Source organism: Pholis gunnellus, assembly GCF_910591455.1.
Source record: "Pholis gunnellus genome assembly, chromosome: 7".
Classification (NCBI taxonomy): Eukaryota; Metazoa; Chordata; class Actinopteri; order Perciformes; family Pholidae; genus Pholis; species Pholis gunnellus.
In genome coordinates this window covers 11,157,145-11,171,366 of record NC_136533.1, presented here as the reverse complement: position 1 = coordinate 11,171,366, position 14,222 = coordinate 11,157,145, and the positions used below count along the sequence as shown (strand labels likewise).

At 40.8% G+C, this 14,222-nt stretch overlaps 1 protein-coding gene across 1 annotated transcript in view; it reads right to left on the bottom strand.

The window, feature by feature from the left end:
- The window catches only part of megf11 (multiple EGF-like-domains 11), a gene marked incomplete at both ends in the record, with an annotated part of 49,190 nt that overhangs the window by 22,943 nt on the left and 12,025 nt on the right, over positions 1-14,222 (bottom strand). The window lies entirely within an intron of this gene.

Genomic DNA, 14,222 nt, shown 5'->3' with positions numbered 1-14,222 from the left:
CGGGCTTGGGGCTGAGAGACACAGACAAGGTACAAAATTCAAAAAAGTATTAAAAGAAGGATGTACAAATTGTTGTTTTTTGTCTTTTCAAGGGATTTTTTCACAGTAATAAAAAGATATAGAATATCACCAGCCATATCTTTTAAATGTATTCACTGTCTTCATTCCTGCTCAGGGTCATATGGCTGCAGGAGTGTATCCAGGCATGCCCTGAGCAAACAGCAGCGGAACAGGCTGCTATCCATCACAGAGTCACGCACGCACACATTCAGAGAAATGGGCGCACAAACACAGGAAGAACATTTGAACTCCACGGAGAAATGTCCTGAGCCGGGAATCAAAATGACACTGTGTGTGTGTGTGTGTGTGTGTGTGTGTGTGTGTGTGTGTGTGTGTGTGTGTGTGTGTGTGTGTGTGTGTGTGACAACTGAGCTTCTGTTTCACACCTACACACTCATCTGGTATGTGCGAAGCTTCGACAATTATAAAACCAAAATTCCTGTCCAAAACTAAAAAAATCTAACTGAACATTAACCGCTCTCCTCATCATCCAGGTGGACCTCTTTTGGATTTTAGACAGCTCATTTAGATTCTCTCCTGTATTAACCAGCAAACCGTAGCTAACTTTATCATTCAGGGCTCGTAATTAGCATATAATGGGTTTAGCTTGCGTGCTTTAAATAGCTGTCTAGTTATTGATGAGTAGGGCTGCAACTTTTGTTTTTATTGTCACTTTTATTTTGCGCATTATTTTCTTGATTCATTTATTAATCATTTTGTAAATATAATGTCTTAAAATAGTGACAAATTCCAAATCCAAAGATATTTCGTTTACGGTTAAAGTTTTCACATTTAAAAGGCTAGAAGCAGCACATTTTTGGCATCACTGCATAAAAATGTATTTAAACAATTAATTACGAGAATTATTTCATTAATACATTTATCTACTAATCATTTTCACCCAGACTCAAGCATATGATAAAAATATGTTAGAGAGGCAAAAACGCTTTGTAGAGTTGAGTGAACTTTCATTGATTTCAGCACAACAAGAAGCCTTGTTGATTTTATACATTGAGGCATTAGATTTGGTGGTAAAATCAAAAATATGAATACAGGCTTAATGTAATTTAACTCAAATGGTACTTCCCTTAAAACTCTGCATTACCAACAAGTAAAGTGAAATTATCAAACAGGTGCAAAATATATAGTTCTGTCACTCAGAAATTGGTGAAGGCCTGTGACTCTGATATAGAGTATAGAGTATATGTGATGTTGACATGCCACAAGTGTCATAGTGAAAGGCATTAACAACAGCCTGAAATTATTCTGCAAAAAGGGAAGCAAATGTGCAAGCTGTTCACACCTCTGAGTCTGAGAGGGAAGAGCCAAAGATTAAGAACGAGGAACGAGGGATTCTTAAATGGAACAGTTTGTTACTTGTATGTCTTTTAACACCTTTTTCAGTTGCAACTTCAGCAATCAGCTGTCAAAATGAGCCGTGAAAGAAAAAAGCTTAAAGTTCAGGAGGCTGTTGCTCTGGTAACAAATGCTCACTTTTCAAACTTTGCAAAATATACTGTAATGTAAACTGTAATAATTGTTTTACTTCTTGTAGTAATAGTGCAGAAAGCTTCAATTTGATGGGAAAACACCATGTTCGTACTCTGTGTCGACTGCAAATACAAAATCCCTAGACGTGTCATTCCTCAGTAACAATGAAGAGGAAAATTAGTCTTCCCAGCTGTAATGTAATACCGGCACTCAAGAAAATTGGTTGAGTTATACAACCTCGGTGCTTTGCATGGGCTAATGTAAATAGCTACATTACTAAGTGGTGCCTAAGGGAATGGTGTAAGACAAGCAATTCCCACATTCATCAAGGAATGTCTCTGTTTAGAAAAAACTCAATAAGCCCCATAAACTGCTAACAAATAGCAAATCTTCAAGGGTTAAATGAACAAGCTGCTTTTATGTGAAGACCAATCGGCACAGAGCTGGGGTAGTAGGCAGTCTTCACTCTCACCAGGGTAATTGTTCTTTTGAGGATCTAGTGGTGATTTAAGTGATTGGTATGGCCTCATGCCTCTCCAGCAGCAGCTGTATTGCCTCACATAAAAGCCCAGCTTGAGATCCAGGCCAGCGCAGCAGCCAGGACGGTGAATATTCCACTATTGATTCTCACATCATCGCAGAATGTAAAGACACTATACTCCCCCTCTTTGTATGCTCGCTTTGCCAGAGCTGTGATCAGCCAGACAGAGAGCTTAATGAACCCTGTTACATGGTCGGCACTGAAGGTTGTTTTTCCAGGTACACAGCAGGAAGATGATCAGCTTTTCCCTGAAACAGACAGGTCTGCCCTGAAGGGGGTCCTGAAACTCTGGGCTAGTGCAGTATTACTTCTGCGGTCGGAGAGACTAGGGGCCACATTACAGAGCTCACATCGATTTGATCTAATCTGCTCCTGGCCTCCAGTCTGGCATGAATGAGCTCCCTGAAGGTTGAGCTGCTGCCACGCAAACGACCCTTACACATTAAATCTGAGGTGTATGCGGGCGGCCGGGGTAATGGATGAGCAGTTTAGCTGCAACTTGTTTTAGCAATCTATAAACACTCATCAGAGCTCCCTCAGCTCAACAGTGCTCCCTCAGCACAGTACAAAAACAGGCAGTGCCTAAATAACTGAGGGTATCATCACATCTGGTTTCAGCTCCAAAGCTTGACCACATTAATAAAGAGTGCGTTTTATACTCCTACATGTACAACTCAAAATATCATGTCAGTAAAAAATACCCAGAGCGGCGGAGCAAAACTGAAATAAACCTAAATCTATCCAGCGCTTAATTTGCAGACTTTTCTGGCGCTTAGGAGCTCAACAAATGTTACCATTTGAAGTTTTAAACCTTCTTTAGCTTGCAGTTAGAGGCCTCAGCACATTGGGAGCAAAGCCCATTATCTCGCTGTCTTTCTCCTACACAGAGGTTCTCAAACTTTACCCAGTAGTCTCTCACTTCCCAGCTCTGACAGCATTTAACTGTGATTAAGGAGTCATAGTTCATGATGAGCTGCGGGCAAAGACAGAGAGAAACATCAGAAAAAAGTAGCATGAAGGCTTCAGCTTCTAGAGTACGGCTAAATTGTGTGAGGTGATGAGGACCCCCTGTGGGTTGCGGTGTGTAGGCAGTGAATCCCACACAAGTCTGAAACTAGAGAGGCTTCCCATTAACCAGCCTAGCCTGGGTCAGTGAACCTAAGCAGAGGACAGTCAGACCCGACTCTCAGAGCTCACAATGCATAACAGTTGGAATGTGGATAACCTCACGCGCAGGGAAAGGTCCAATCCCAAGGTGCTGGGTATAATCCCCTTGACTGGAACAAAACAGATCACGATGAAGGGTAGCGGCAGATAGTAAACTTCTGAAGGTGATGTCCAAAGAATGGGCTGAGAGAGCCATCGTGCTGGTGCTGCGCTTTGAAGTGTGCTCTGAGTCTGCATGATCAGGGGCTGCCTGCAACAGGATTAAAACCAAACAGCTTTCTGCAGCTGACTGCATCCAGAAGTTCTCATGAACTTGGCCTCTTCCTGCAAAATGTTTGTCCCGGTTCTCTCTACGAGGGGGAGCCTGTGCCACAGAAAGCCTCTCAAAGCTATAAGTTCAAAATGAGGGCCTGATTCAAGCTCTTTAAATACAGAATATATGTCCCCATTCAAAAGCCACCAGAGTTTTAGACTTCATTTATTCAGCTGGACGCAAGTCAAAAGCAAACTTCAATGTGAATCAAAACTAGACCGGTATAAAGGTTGGCCACTTAAGGTGGTGGGTGCAGACAGTCGCTTGCTGCTTTGCCAACTTTAACAAGGAAAACTACATTGTTGTTATTGGAATATTTGGCACACGGCCCGACTTCACTCCTCACTGCCTGAGTCACTCACTGTCACATCACTATTATTAACACACACTGTTGACACTTGGGGAATAACTCAACTCATACAAGACATTAGGAGGCAAAATGCTCTGGCTCCTGAGAGCAGCGTTACTCCTCGCTTACTCATTAGCAGAGCTTGTGGCAAGGCAAAGCGGTGTGACTCATTGTGAATCTCCTGCATTCTACCTCATGAGAGACGTGCACCTCTGGGTTTCATATTGTCGGATTCACGCTTCGTACCACCGAGCTTTGTTCCTGTTCTTTTTTCCCCCTCGACAGATCTGAATTTTCAAATCATACTTCATGACCAGAATTAATATGGGCAAGTCACTATTTAAAAATGTTAAAGGAACAATTAAACAATTCTGCCTATAATTTAGCTGACACAAGAATGTGTAATATTCTGTTCTTGAGTCAATATGAGTCATTTTTAATAGGAGTTATTCAATAAAAGCCTGACTCAACATTCAGCTATTCATCACAGCTCCCCTACTCAATGACGCAGACTAATAGAGCGAAAAGACGACAGGACTGGTACCAGGGTCTTGAGGGAAAGTGATGATTGTTGTGTAAAGTGGTAGATTTGCACTGAGTGATAAATGTCTCTCAGCTTTGTTAAATTTAAACTGTAAAATCTGCCAATACGCTCCAAGACAGGCCCCACTGTCCCCTCCATGTTCTGCTGACACCTATTACACAGTTATTTATTAGTCCTCAGAAAACCCAGACACGAGAAGTAAACAGTTCAGATGCATCCCTGTGAGCTTGACAAATGAATTTCTAAATATACAGAAGAAACTGCCAATAGTCATGGGGGCAGTTCTGCTGAATTGGAATAATAGCTTGCTGCGGCTTCTGCTGTTGGGCGTGTCGTTTGTCCTGCCCTAATTCATCTTAGCTGAGCCCCTGTGTGTTCACATTCCCCTAGGGGCAAAGAGCAACACGGGACCAAACCCTCAACTCGGAGACTCTCTTTAACAGAGTTTGCAGCTCAGACCGTTGAGACCATAATGCACCATCTGCTCCCTCCCGATACTACTTTGCAGTTCGATAAGAAGTAACAAGATCTGACTGTTGCCTATTCGGAACCACAAACTAATGATTGAATAACTTAATTCTTTTAAGACTATACATTACTGATTACAAGGTCCAGCCTGGTTGTTTATCCCGAGGAGGATCTGATCATTTGTCCAAGCTCTATTCAGGATGTGAACCCGGATCAATAAGAGCTGTGCAGGTTGCCAGCCAGTTCCTCTGCAGCACAGCACGAACAGGGTTCACAGGGCCGGTGGTTGACCGAGACAGACAAGGCCAAGCGACCTCACGCTTTATTCAAAACCAGCACTTAAGAGTCTGATGCAACTTAAAGCAGCCTTCTCGTTCTAATAAAACTGGCTGTGTTCAGCGGTAGCGCAAGCATGTTGTGAGAGACGCTGTTGCCTCAGTGCAGTAAACCAGTCACTTGTTCAACAGAACCTGACACGGCTCATGAATGCTTCTGGATCAGCAAATTGATACACAGCCCATTGCTCGTTCCAATTAATAATTTACCCTTCACCCTGTCTGAAAAAACAAAGCCTTTGCTCTCTTGCCACAGGACAACAACAAAAAAAGCAATCAGAGCAGAGGTGGACGTCTATCTACAGTACACGCGGTACACAGTGACTGGAGTATAAATAAAGTCACGATTGTGCTGCATCCCGGTCATAACACAGAACTGTGGCTCGGTCACGGGCAACGACGTAGCCGCTCAAAAACAATGTCAACCCGATAAAACCCACTGTTAGCACACTTAATTTGCACACATTGATTTCCTATTTTCAATTATTAATCGTAATTAGGATGAAGTAGAATGTGCCGTGGGGCAACAGCAGTCGATGTGAAGGGGTGAGGTCACAGAGTGGAGACTGATGTACGTTCACATAATGCCAATAGGGGCACCCCCATCAGCATCATGAGAAAGTGAAAGAATCATCAAGGAAGTATTTCATGAATGTTTGCTGTGGTGTTGATGCAGCGGAGTGTGTAATTTGGCTTCTTAGAGCACAAGAAGTACTGAAGTGCATTTACTCAAGTGCTGTTTTCAGCTACTTGTACTTTATTATTTCCATTTTATGCTACTTTATACTTCTACATATTTGACCTAAAGATTGCACTTTAACAACATTACATTTACTTCAACGCTATAGTTATTAGTTACCTTTAAGATTGAGACGATACAAATAAAACACATCAGTAAATATAATAAGATGCATGGTCATAGATAGAACTACCAAACAGTATTTATATAAAATATGCCCAACCTCGATCCACTGCAACATTAAAGAAGCCTACAGCTTAGGCTACATAATAAAGCAACTTGACGACATGGCAATCTCACAGCCTGTGGTGGTTTATAGTGGTAACATGACAGCTCTTTCACCTGTACTGTTTATGCGAGGCTGCAGTGTGAAGGGATATTGTTGTGCCTCAGGTAATGGTTATCTAATAATTATGACTGTCTTAATTTGCATAAATTGTCATAAATTAGGTTCTAAACTAGAGAAAGTTGCGTCTGTTAAATTTGCGCATGTTACTAATTAGTGCACCTCCATGTCATATAGTTTGACTTATCCAACAGCAGAGATGAAACAAATTCAACTCAGCCCATGAACGGATCTGGATTTAATGTAAACATTACTGTACACGGAGACTTTAATGTGACACAAGTTGGTTTCTCTCCAAACAGAGGAGGCGGAGACAGTCAGAGGTGAATCTAGGACTTGCTATCAGGGCGAACAAGCTTGAAAGAGATTTTTTAAACCAGTCTGTTTTAACATTAACATGACATGAATTATCTATGTACGTGCCAGGCTGCTGTACTGAAAATAGCAGGTAATAAAAGCAGTACAAATATTAGTACCATTGCAGCTTTTCACACTATAGAGACAGCAGCAGCCTGCAGCTGTCAAGCTCAGAGTAGCACACTGCACATCACATTCAACATCACACCGCAGGAAAACATTAATGTTCGCATGTTTCTGACACATTTGCACAAATAACAAACAGGAATGAGTTAAATGTTGATCATTTTGTTTCTTTATGATTTTAAATTTCAATGATCCCTCTGAACTGTAGGTCACTCTCACAGCCTGGATAAAATCACCAGCGTGCAGTGTTGTTTTTTGTGAATAAACATTGAAAACATGAAAATTATACATAAAACTTCACAAACAGAGAAAATGTGATAAAGGAAGCAACCGAAAACAAAACAAAACTGCAGCGAAGATGTCTTCTTCCAATAGGAGTACTGCATGACTGTCTTTACCTTTAGTCTTTTCAGTACTTAATGCTCAAAACATCTTGAGGCTTGAAACATGGCACTTTAATCCTTCATAGAGAACAGCGGTTAGCTTACATGTGTGGCAGTTATATTGTACTTAAATGGTGTTTTCTCAGTAATAAATGTTTTAAAACGTCCACAGGAAATTTCTTGAATTACTTAAGTAAGTAAGTAAGTAAGTCATATTTATTTATAAAGCGCTTTTCAAAGACATTAGTCACAAAGTGCTTAACAAGAGCAGAATTACAAACATATAAAACACAAAGTGACCATATAAGGGCCAATAATTTACATTTAAGAATGCACAAAAAACAGAAAGTACAAAATTAAAACATGGCTTAAAAGCAGGACTAGGACATTAATTTTATACAGACGCCAGTCTAAACAGGTGTGTCTTGAGCTGAGTTTTGAATGAGTTCACAGAAACAGCAAACCGTAGGGGTGCAGGCAGAGCATTCCACAACCTTGGTGCTACTGCCTCAAAAGCTCGGTCACCACGGGTCTTAAGGCGAGTGCGTGGGACAGACAGATCATTTAACATGTTTGACCTGAGAGCGTGGGCGGGTGAATAATGGCGAAGTAGTTCAGCCACAGATGCAGCAGAGAATTTTAAAGTGGATCCTATACGCTACAGGGAGCCACTTCTACACTTCTACTTCTACAGCATAATTCAATTCACAGGTGACTATACCAGTCTGCTCAGCATGTTGCAAACACATATTTTTGTGCCATTTTTTTGCTTACATTGATTGCTTTTGTTCGCTCCAAGATTTAACTTCCAGGGCAGAAATGGAGCCAATGTGGAGGTGCCAAAAACTGCAGGTCCTCAAATGGCCAGTAAAGGCATGGCTCCAAAAGCAGGACCTATAGACCCCCATGTTAAAATGCCCAACCTTACAGCAAAAAGTGTTTACAATGTGGTGCAAAAAACAGTTTTGGTCTCTACCACTAATTTTCCTGTTAGTGACATTTTAACTGCTTTACTGTACAGAGTGGTTCTATTTTACAAGTCACCCGTTTAAATTATATTAAGGCTTAATGTTAGGCATAATTGAGAGTGTGGCCGCTTTGGGTGAGTGAGGTGGGTGTCGTACTAGGTCGCTTGCTGTATGCTCTGCTGAGTGACATGGGCCCGTCTCAGCTAGACAGACTATCTACCTCTTTTACCACTTTGGGCTGTGTCTTCACTGCCAAGATGGCGACGGCCAGAGCCTAAGGTGTGAACGCACCTAAGCCTCCAGGCCCATCACTCTCAGGGCCTTTAATATCTGGTTAGACACCACCACACTGCTCTAAATGCTGTGAAAGTGAAAAAATGAAACAAATCATGGATTTGTTTTGAAGATGTTGTATTATTGTTGTTGTTTTTTTAGCTGTAACTGATCAACAATAATGTAATCAAGTAGGCTAAAAGGCTGTCCGAAAAAAAAGAAGAAGTTATTTCCAGAAATAAAAAAATTTAAATTTACAAAGAGAACAAATCTAAAATACAAATTTAACTAGCATTATCCTATAGAGGACGGGTACTTTTTATCACTTATTACTATAGGTTTACAGGCCTCCATGCCACATGTTTTGCAGTGGACGTCTACGAGCAGACCAGTCATTCAAAACATTTTGAAGTGTAAGGGTGTAAATAATGTCTTCCATCCATCAATTTCATTAGCTGAATGACCTTCGGTTGTACCTTTGGAGTAAGTTATAAAAGGAATAAAATTGGAGTCAAAGAGCATTAAAAACATTTAAAAAGAGAGGTGTGTGAATGAAAATGTTTGTACGCCTTTGATCATTTCTGTCTGTGGAGTGTAAGCAAACAGCACTCGTCAGTTCTTTAGTCAAACGACCGATTTTATGTGTCTAACATGTCACAGTATGGATTCGTCCCTCACTGTAAATACAAACATGATTTAGTTTAAAGACGGACAATCATTGTGCCTATCCACCTACCAAATGAATCCCAACAATACAGAAACACACACAAACGAAAGGCTAATTGCTTTTTAATGATCTCACATTAAGCAAATGCTCATCATGAGGCCATAAATCTTTGGAAGAGTTTCTACCAGCCTGACCACGAGTAATGCCAACAGACTGACATGTTTTATTGTATGAGGAAAGTTAAGTTAAGTTAAGTTATAGTTAAATTGAAATGATCTAAAAAAAAACTAAAACAGAAGCCCTAAAAGACCAGAAATATATAATTTTCACTTCCACAAAAGTCCATCTGATATTTATATAAAAATGTGGTATAGCAGTGTGTTTAATAGTCTACTAAATTAGCACTGGCTCCTGTGAAATATTCAAATATCTGAAAAATAGAAGTTTGAAAACCACAACACTGCGTAATGCTCAATTAGGTACCAAGAGCAGCAGCAGTGGATGGATAGATGGCTATGAAAGGACGGAAACAGGAAAACATCTCTAGCCTTTGATTAACACAGAAAAACTGTAGATTAAGGGTTTTTCCTTTATACCATCATCTCTCCAGGATAATGCGCACCCTTTGGAGACTTCTTCCCCCTAAAAAAGTTCATCTCAAATGAACTGCTGGCTCTGAAAGCAGTGTTGTTCTTCCAGTCTCTGAAACTCGCTGAGGTCCATGAATTATTCTCCCCGATTCTCAAAGTCAAAGTGAAGTGAAAAGTATACAACAGCAACTTAGGCGGTATTGTGCGTGCACGTGTGTGTGTGTGTGTGTGTGTGTGTGAGAGAGACAAAAAGAGAGTGAGAGAGAGAGGGAGAAAGATACCAACATTAAAGAGGCAGCTAAGAAATGAATCGAGCCATCTGGAAGAGCAGGAGGTTCCAGCACCTGTCAGCATGGGGCATAAATCCTAAATCTCAGTCCACATGACGTTTACTACGAGTGACGGTAGAGCGTTTAAAATATTTAAAACAAGGGCAACAAAAGATTTAATCACTGGTCACTTTTGATTAAACTGAAGTTGTCTAGTTTGAGGGCAGACAGAAGACATAGGAGAAAACATTTCTATCGAAAACCTTATTTCAGAGTCGAGCACAGACCAGTGATATTGATCCATGGACCTTAACCATCTTTTTGTTCTGTGGCTGAGGGCGATTTTGTCATTCATACTACAGTATGCCTCCGCTTGGAATGGAAGTGAGTCCCAGAATCATAATACCAGCCAATGTTTAAAGTGTGAGGCTCCGAGAATCACATGGTGTCAAGTTTCTTTGCAAATCTAATTTCTCAGGGGGGGGACTCATCACTTTGAGGATGCGGGTGCCTGAACCAGTAAGTCAGCATTTTCTGTCTTTTATCCATCTTAATTCAACTGATGGGTCTTAATGAAGTTCACGCCACAGGACATGATGAACTCCTATAGGTCTGGTTTTCTGCTCAGACTTGGCCGACGACACATGCTCGGCTGCTCTGTGCAAGACGTCAGTGGCGTTGACCTTGTTTTTGTGTTTATTCTTTAGCTTTTCAACTAATTTTTGCACAACACAGATTGCATCCTCGTGAATGCATTGTTGTGTCTGGTAATGATTACATTTCCTCTAGAATTTCCTTTGATCCTTATCATCCAGATGCCCTTTTGTCATGTTTGGATCCCAAGCTACATCTCTTTGTTCCACTTAGTACGCCCTAGCTATGCGATAGAGTCTCTTCGCGTTTTGTCCTCTTCCTTTTTTCTCTGTGCAAAAAGACACCAATTTAATTGAATTTCCTGGCTTTTAATGTCTCCATTACGCTAATCACAGAAAGGAGAGTGGATTTGTTTATCTCGACCTTGGTAGAATTAGCAAAGGGTATTTGTGGAGATGTTAATGCTTTGAAAAAAAAATACCTGCACAACCGTAACCTGAGTTTATATTGATCAACTAGTCACAAGTGCTTATAGACATTATCGACAGTCAGGCGTCAGGGAGAAAACTTGCTCTGGTGACAAAATGCTGTAAACTCACACCAAAGATACACTCTACTCTGCTGTGATTTCACAGACCAAAGCACTGCGTTTTATATAAAACAATGCCAGAGTGGGCAAATACATTTTGTATGAGTTGACCTAGCTTCCTATTCTTTTTCTGCTTTGTGACTGTATAATAATAAAATACAAGCGCTGGATGATTCATCAGTCACAGACTGAGTGTCAAAGATAGGGCTGTCATTAAAGTAAGGTGCAGGCATTCTGCTATCTCACACAAACAACATGCAATATAACCTTCTGAGAGCTCGGCACGACTGCAGGCGAGGCAGAACACAGTGGAATGCAAAATACAACCCCAAATACCCTGGGGCCCGGAGGCAAATTTGATTAAAAGTTTGTTTTTCTTCACTCTCAACAAACCGAGGAGCTCGTCGATGCGGCACTGACAGTTAATTGGACTTGGCAGGGCCACGAGTTCATTCGTCAGCATTGTGTGGGGCTTGCCTAGGAGGAGCAGGACAATCGATGTCCCTCAGGACGGCCTGTAATCACTGCAACACTCCAATGAAGTCCAGGGTTAAACATCAGGAGATTGCAGGTGCACCAGAGGATCTGAGAAAGACTGCTAATATGCTCCCACTCCCAAAGCAAACCAAGGACACTGCAACACAGCTCCCAAAGGACTGTGGTGATACCTAAGAACAGAGTTACACCTCAAGCTATTATTCTGACCAAAATCATCATGAACCCAAGGTCCTGAGAGATGATACGGGTGTCTATAACAAATATCTTGCAAATATACACTGTAGGAGACTTTGCATGAGTGTAGTCTAGATTGAGTGTCGGGACGCCTCCACAAGGGGTTGAAAATTCAATCTGAGGGGTCCTGAAATGATTAACAGGATATTAAAGCAGAAAGAAATAATTTCTTCTACGCAATATTCTGTTCACGCCTTTCAGGCGTTTCTCTAATCTTTTCTTTGTTAATTATTGGGTAGTTTCAGGCATCTAGCCTTTTAAAAATAGAATCACACTTTCTTTGAAATCATCACAAGTTGTACATGTATGCATCAATTATGGAGCGGCTACAAGTAGACATTATTGATTTTAGGGGGCCAGAAATGTCCACTGGTCAAGATCAGTGGTTTCCAACCTGGGGGTAGAAATCTTAGGCGCTGTGAGATGATTACAAAGTGACAAACAAAGTAACAAACAAAATGATATCCAATCTTTCTCTCTTTTCATTTTACAGTAAAGAGTAGTTTTACTTCTTCATACCTCTAAAAGCTTCAAAAGAAGATGCTGCTTCACTTTAAAGGGCCACAAGCTAAATGACAAAAATGAAATTAAGGACTGAAAGGAGAAGATTTGGTACTGCTGGAGAGACTTCACCAGCGTTTTAACACCATGCCAGTCTAAATCAGGTGTGTGGAATTATGTGTACCACACACACAGAACTGTGAAAAGATCACCAAAAGGCAATGAATCAATCAAAATAATTTTAAAAATATAATGGAGACTCTTTGCTAACAAACTTCATAAATGTGGCAATAGAACACAAAATCAAGTGTGACTTATAGACTGTGAAATAAGCCTAAAACAGCGTTTATCTTCATTAGTATTCAGGACATATCTTATCTCCTTAAACTGTTATCATAGCATTTCAGCTATTTTAGACACGCTGACCTTCTCTTAAGGACAGGAGATAAGGCTTTTTAATGTCCTTATTAAATCAAGCCATCTATGCAGACTCTCAGAGCTTGGTAGTGTCTTCTCTCTCTCTCCCTGACTGACTAATAAGCATCGCGGTGATAATGACCAGTGGGACTGGATGCTGTTTCTGTTCTGTTCAAAATTATCGTATCATCCTAACCATCACCAGGATGTGCAGATATATCCATCGGCTTTTTATGCTCAGGTTATATAGAAGCACACTCACACACACACATTTTAGGCATCCTCCCAAAGGTAATGGAGCAGTGAGCTCTTGGGGAACAATAAATCCTGCTTAATGGGATGGTACAAAAAAAATCTTAAGAGCCGGGCAAAGTCAATCTGCATACTGGGCCAATGAGGCTTACATGAACAGAAATTGTTCTCAAGACATGTATGCATGTGTGCGTCAAACCAGTTGATGCATGATACTAATGTGAAACCTCTTCAAAAGATTGTTTGTCCATTTCACTGAGAATATTTTAATATTCACATTATCAACATTTGTGTGTGTGTGTGTGTTCAGCAGTAAAGAAGGCTGTCAGCTACAAAGCGTGTGCCACAATTAATTCAGTCAGTCAGCTAAAGGGTTGGCACAGTGATTTACACCACACATAAGTCACGTGAATAACTACGAGAGCCACATCTTTAAACATCTCTGTCAGAGCCTCGGCAGTAATATCCACACAGTTCAATCTGATCTATTTAACCGCCACCATCAGTGTCTGTTTCTAAACTGCACAACCAAATCAAACCAAATGGGTTTGTATGTGAAGTCCTTCCTAAGTTCTTACTATCAGCTGTGTACTAGTCAAAGAACTCGCTGGTTGGTAATTGGTAAATCGGATGCTAGAAAATATCTGGTCAAAGTCTAAGTCTAAAACACAAATGTCATTTATGTATTTCTTACAAATCTCATTTTGAAATCATGCATTATTTGCATCCAGCTTGCAGTCTACATTTCTGCTGCCATCAACTGTCAATCAAAAAGCACCAGCAGGATGTGGTTGCATGGTGTACCATGTATAAAGAGATGGACGACATGACAGCTGTCCAAAGGTGAAGCAAAAACATCTTGATTGCCCCCTGCTGGCTGGATGCAGCATAGGTCATGAAAGAGGTATTCAAAAATTAGTTAAGTCTTTCTAGTCAAACAGCTACCGTGGCAACAACGTCAGTTAAGTACAGAAGCTGCGTGGCTCTCATGGTCCCCAATCACTACTGCAAAGACTCAGGCTCAACTGGTGGGCCTCAGAGCGCCATCTACTGACAAATTGTTAGATTAAATTAAAGAAATATTTTTTGGGGGATAACCGACAAAACTAGTATTTTTTTATATCTAAATGTTCCCAAGAATTCACATAAAT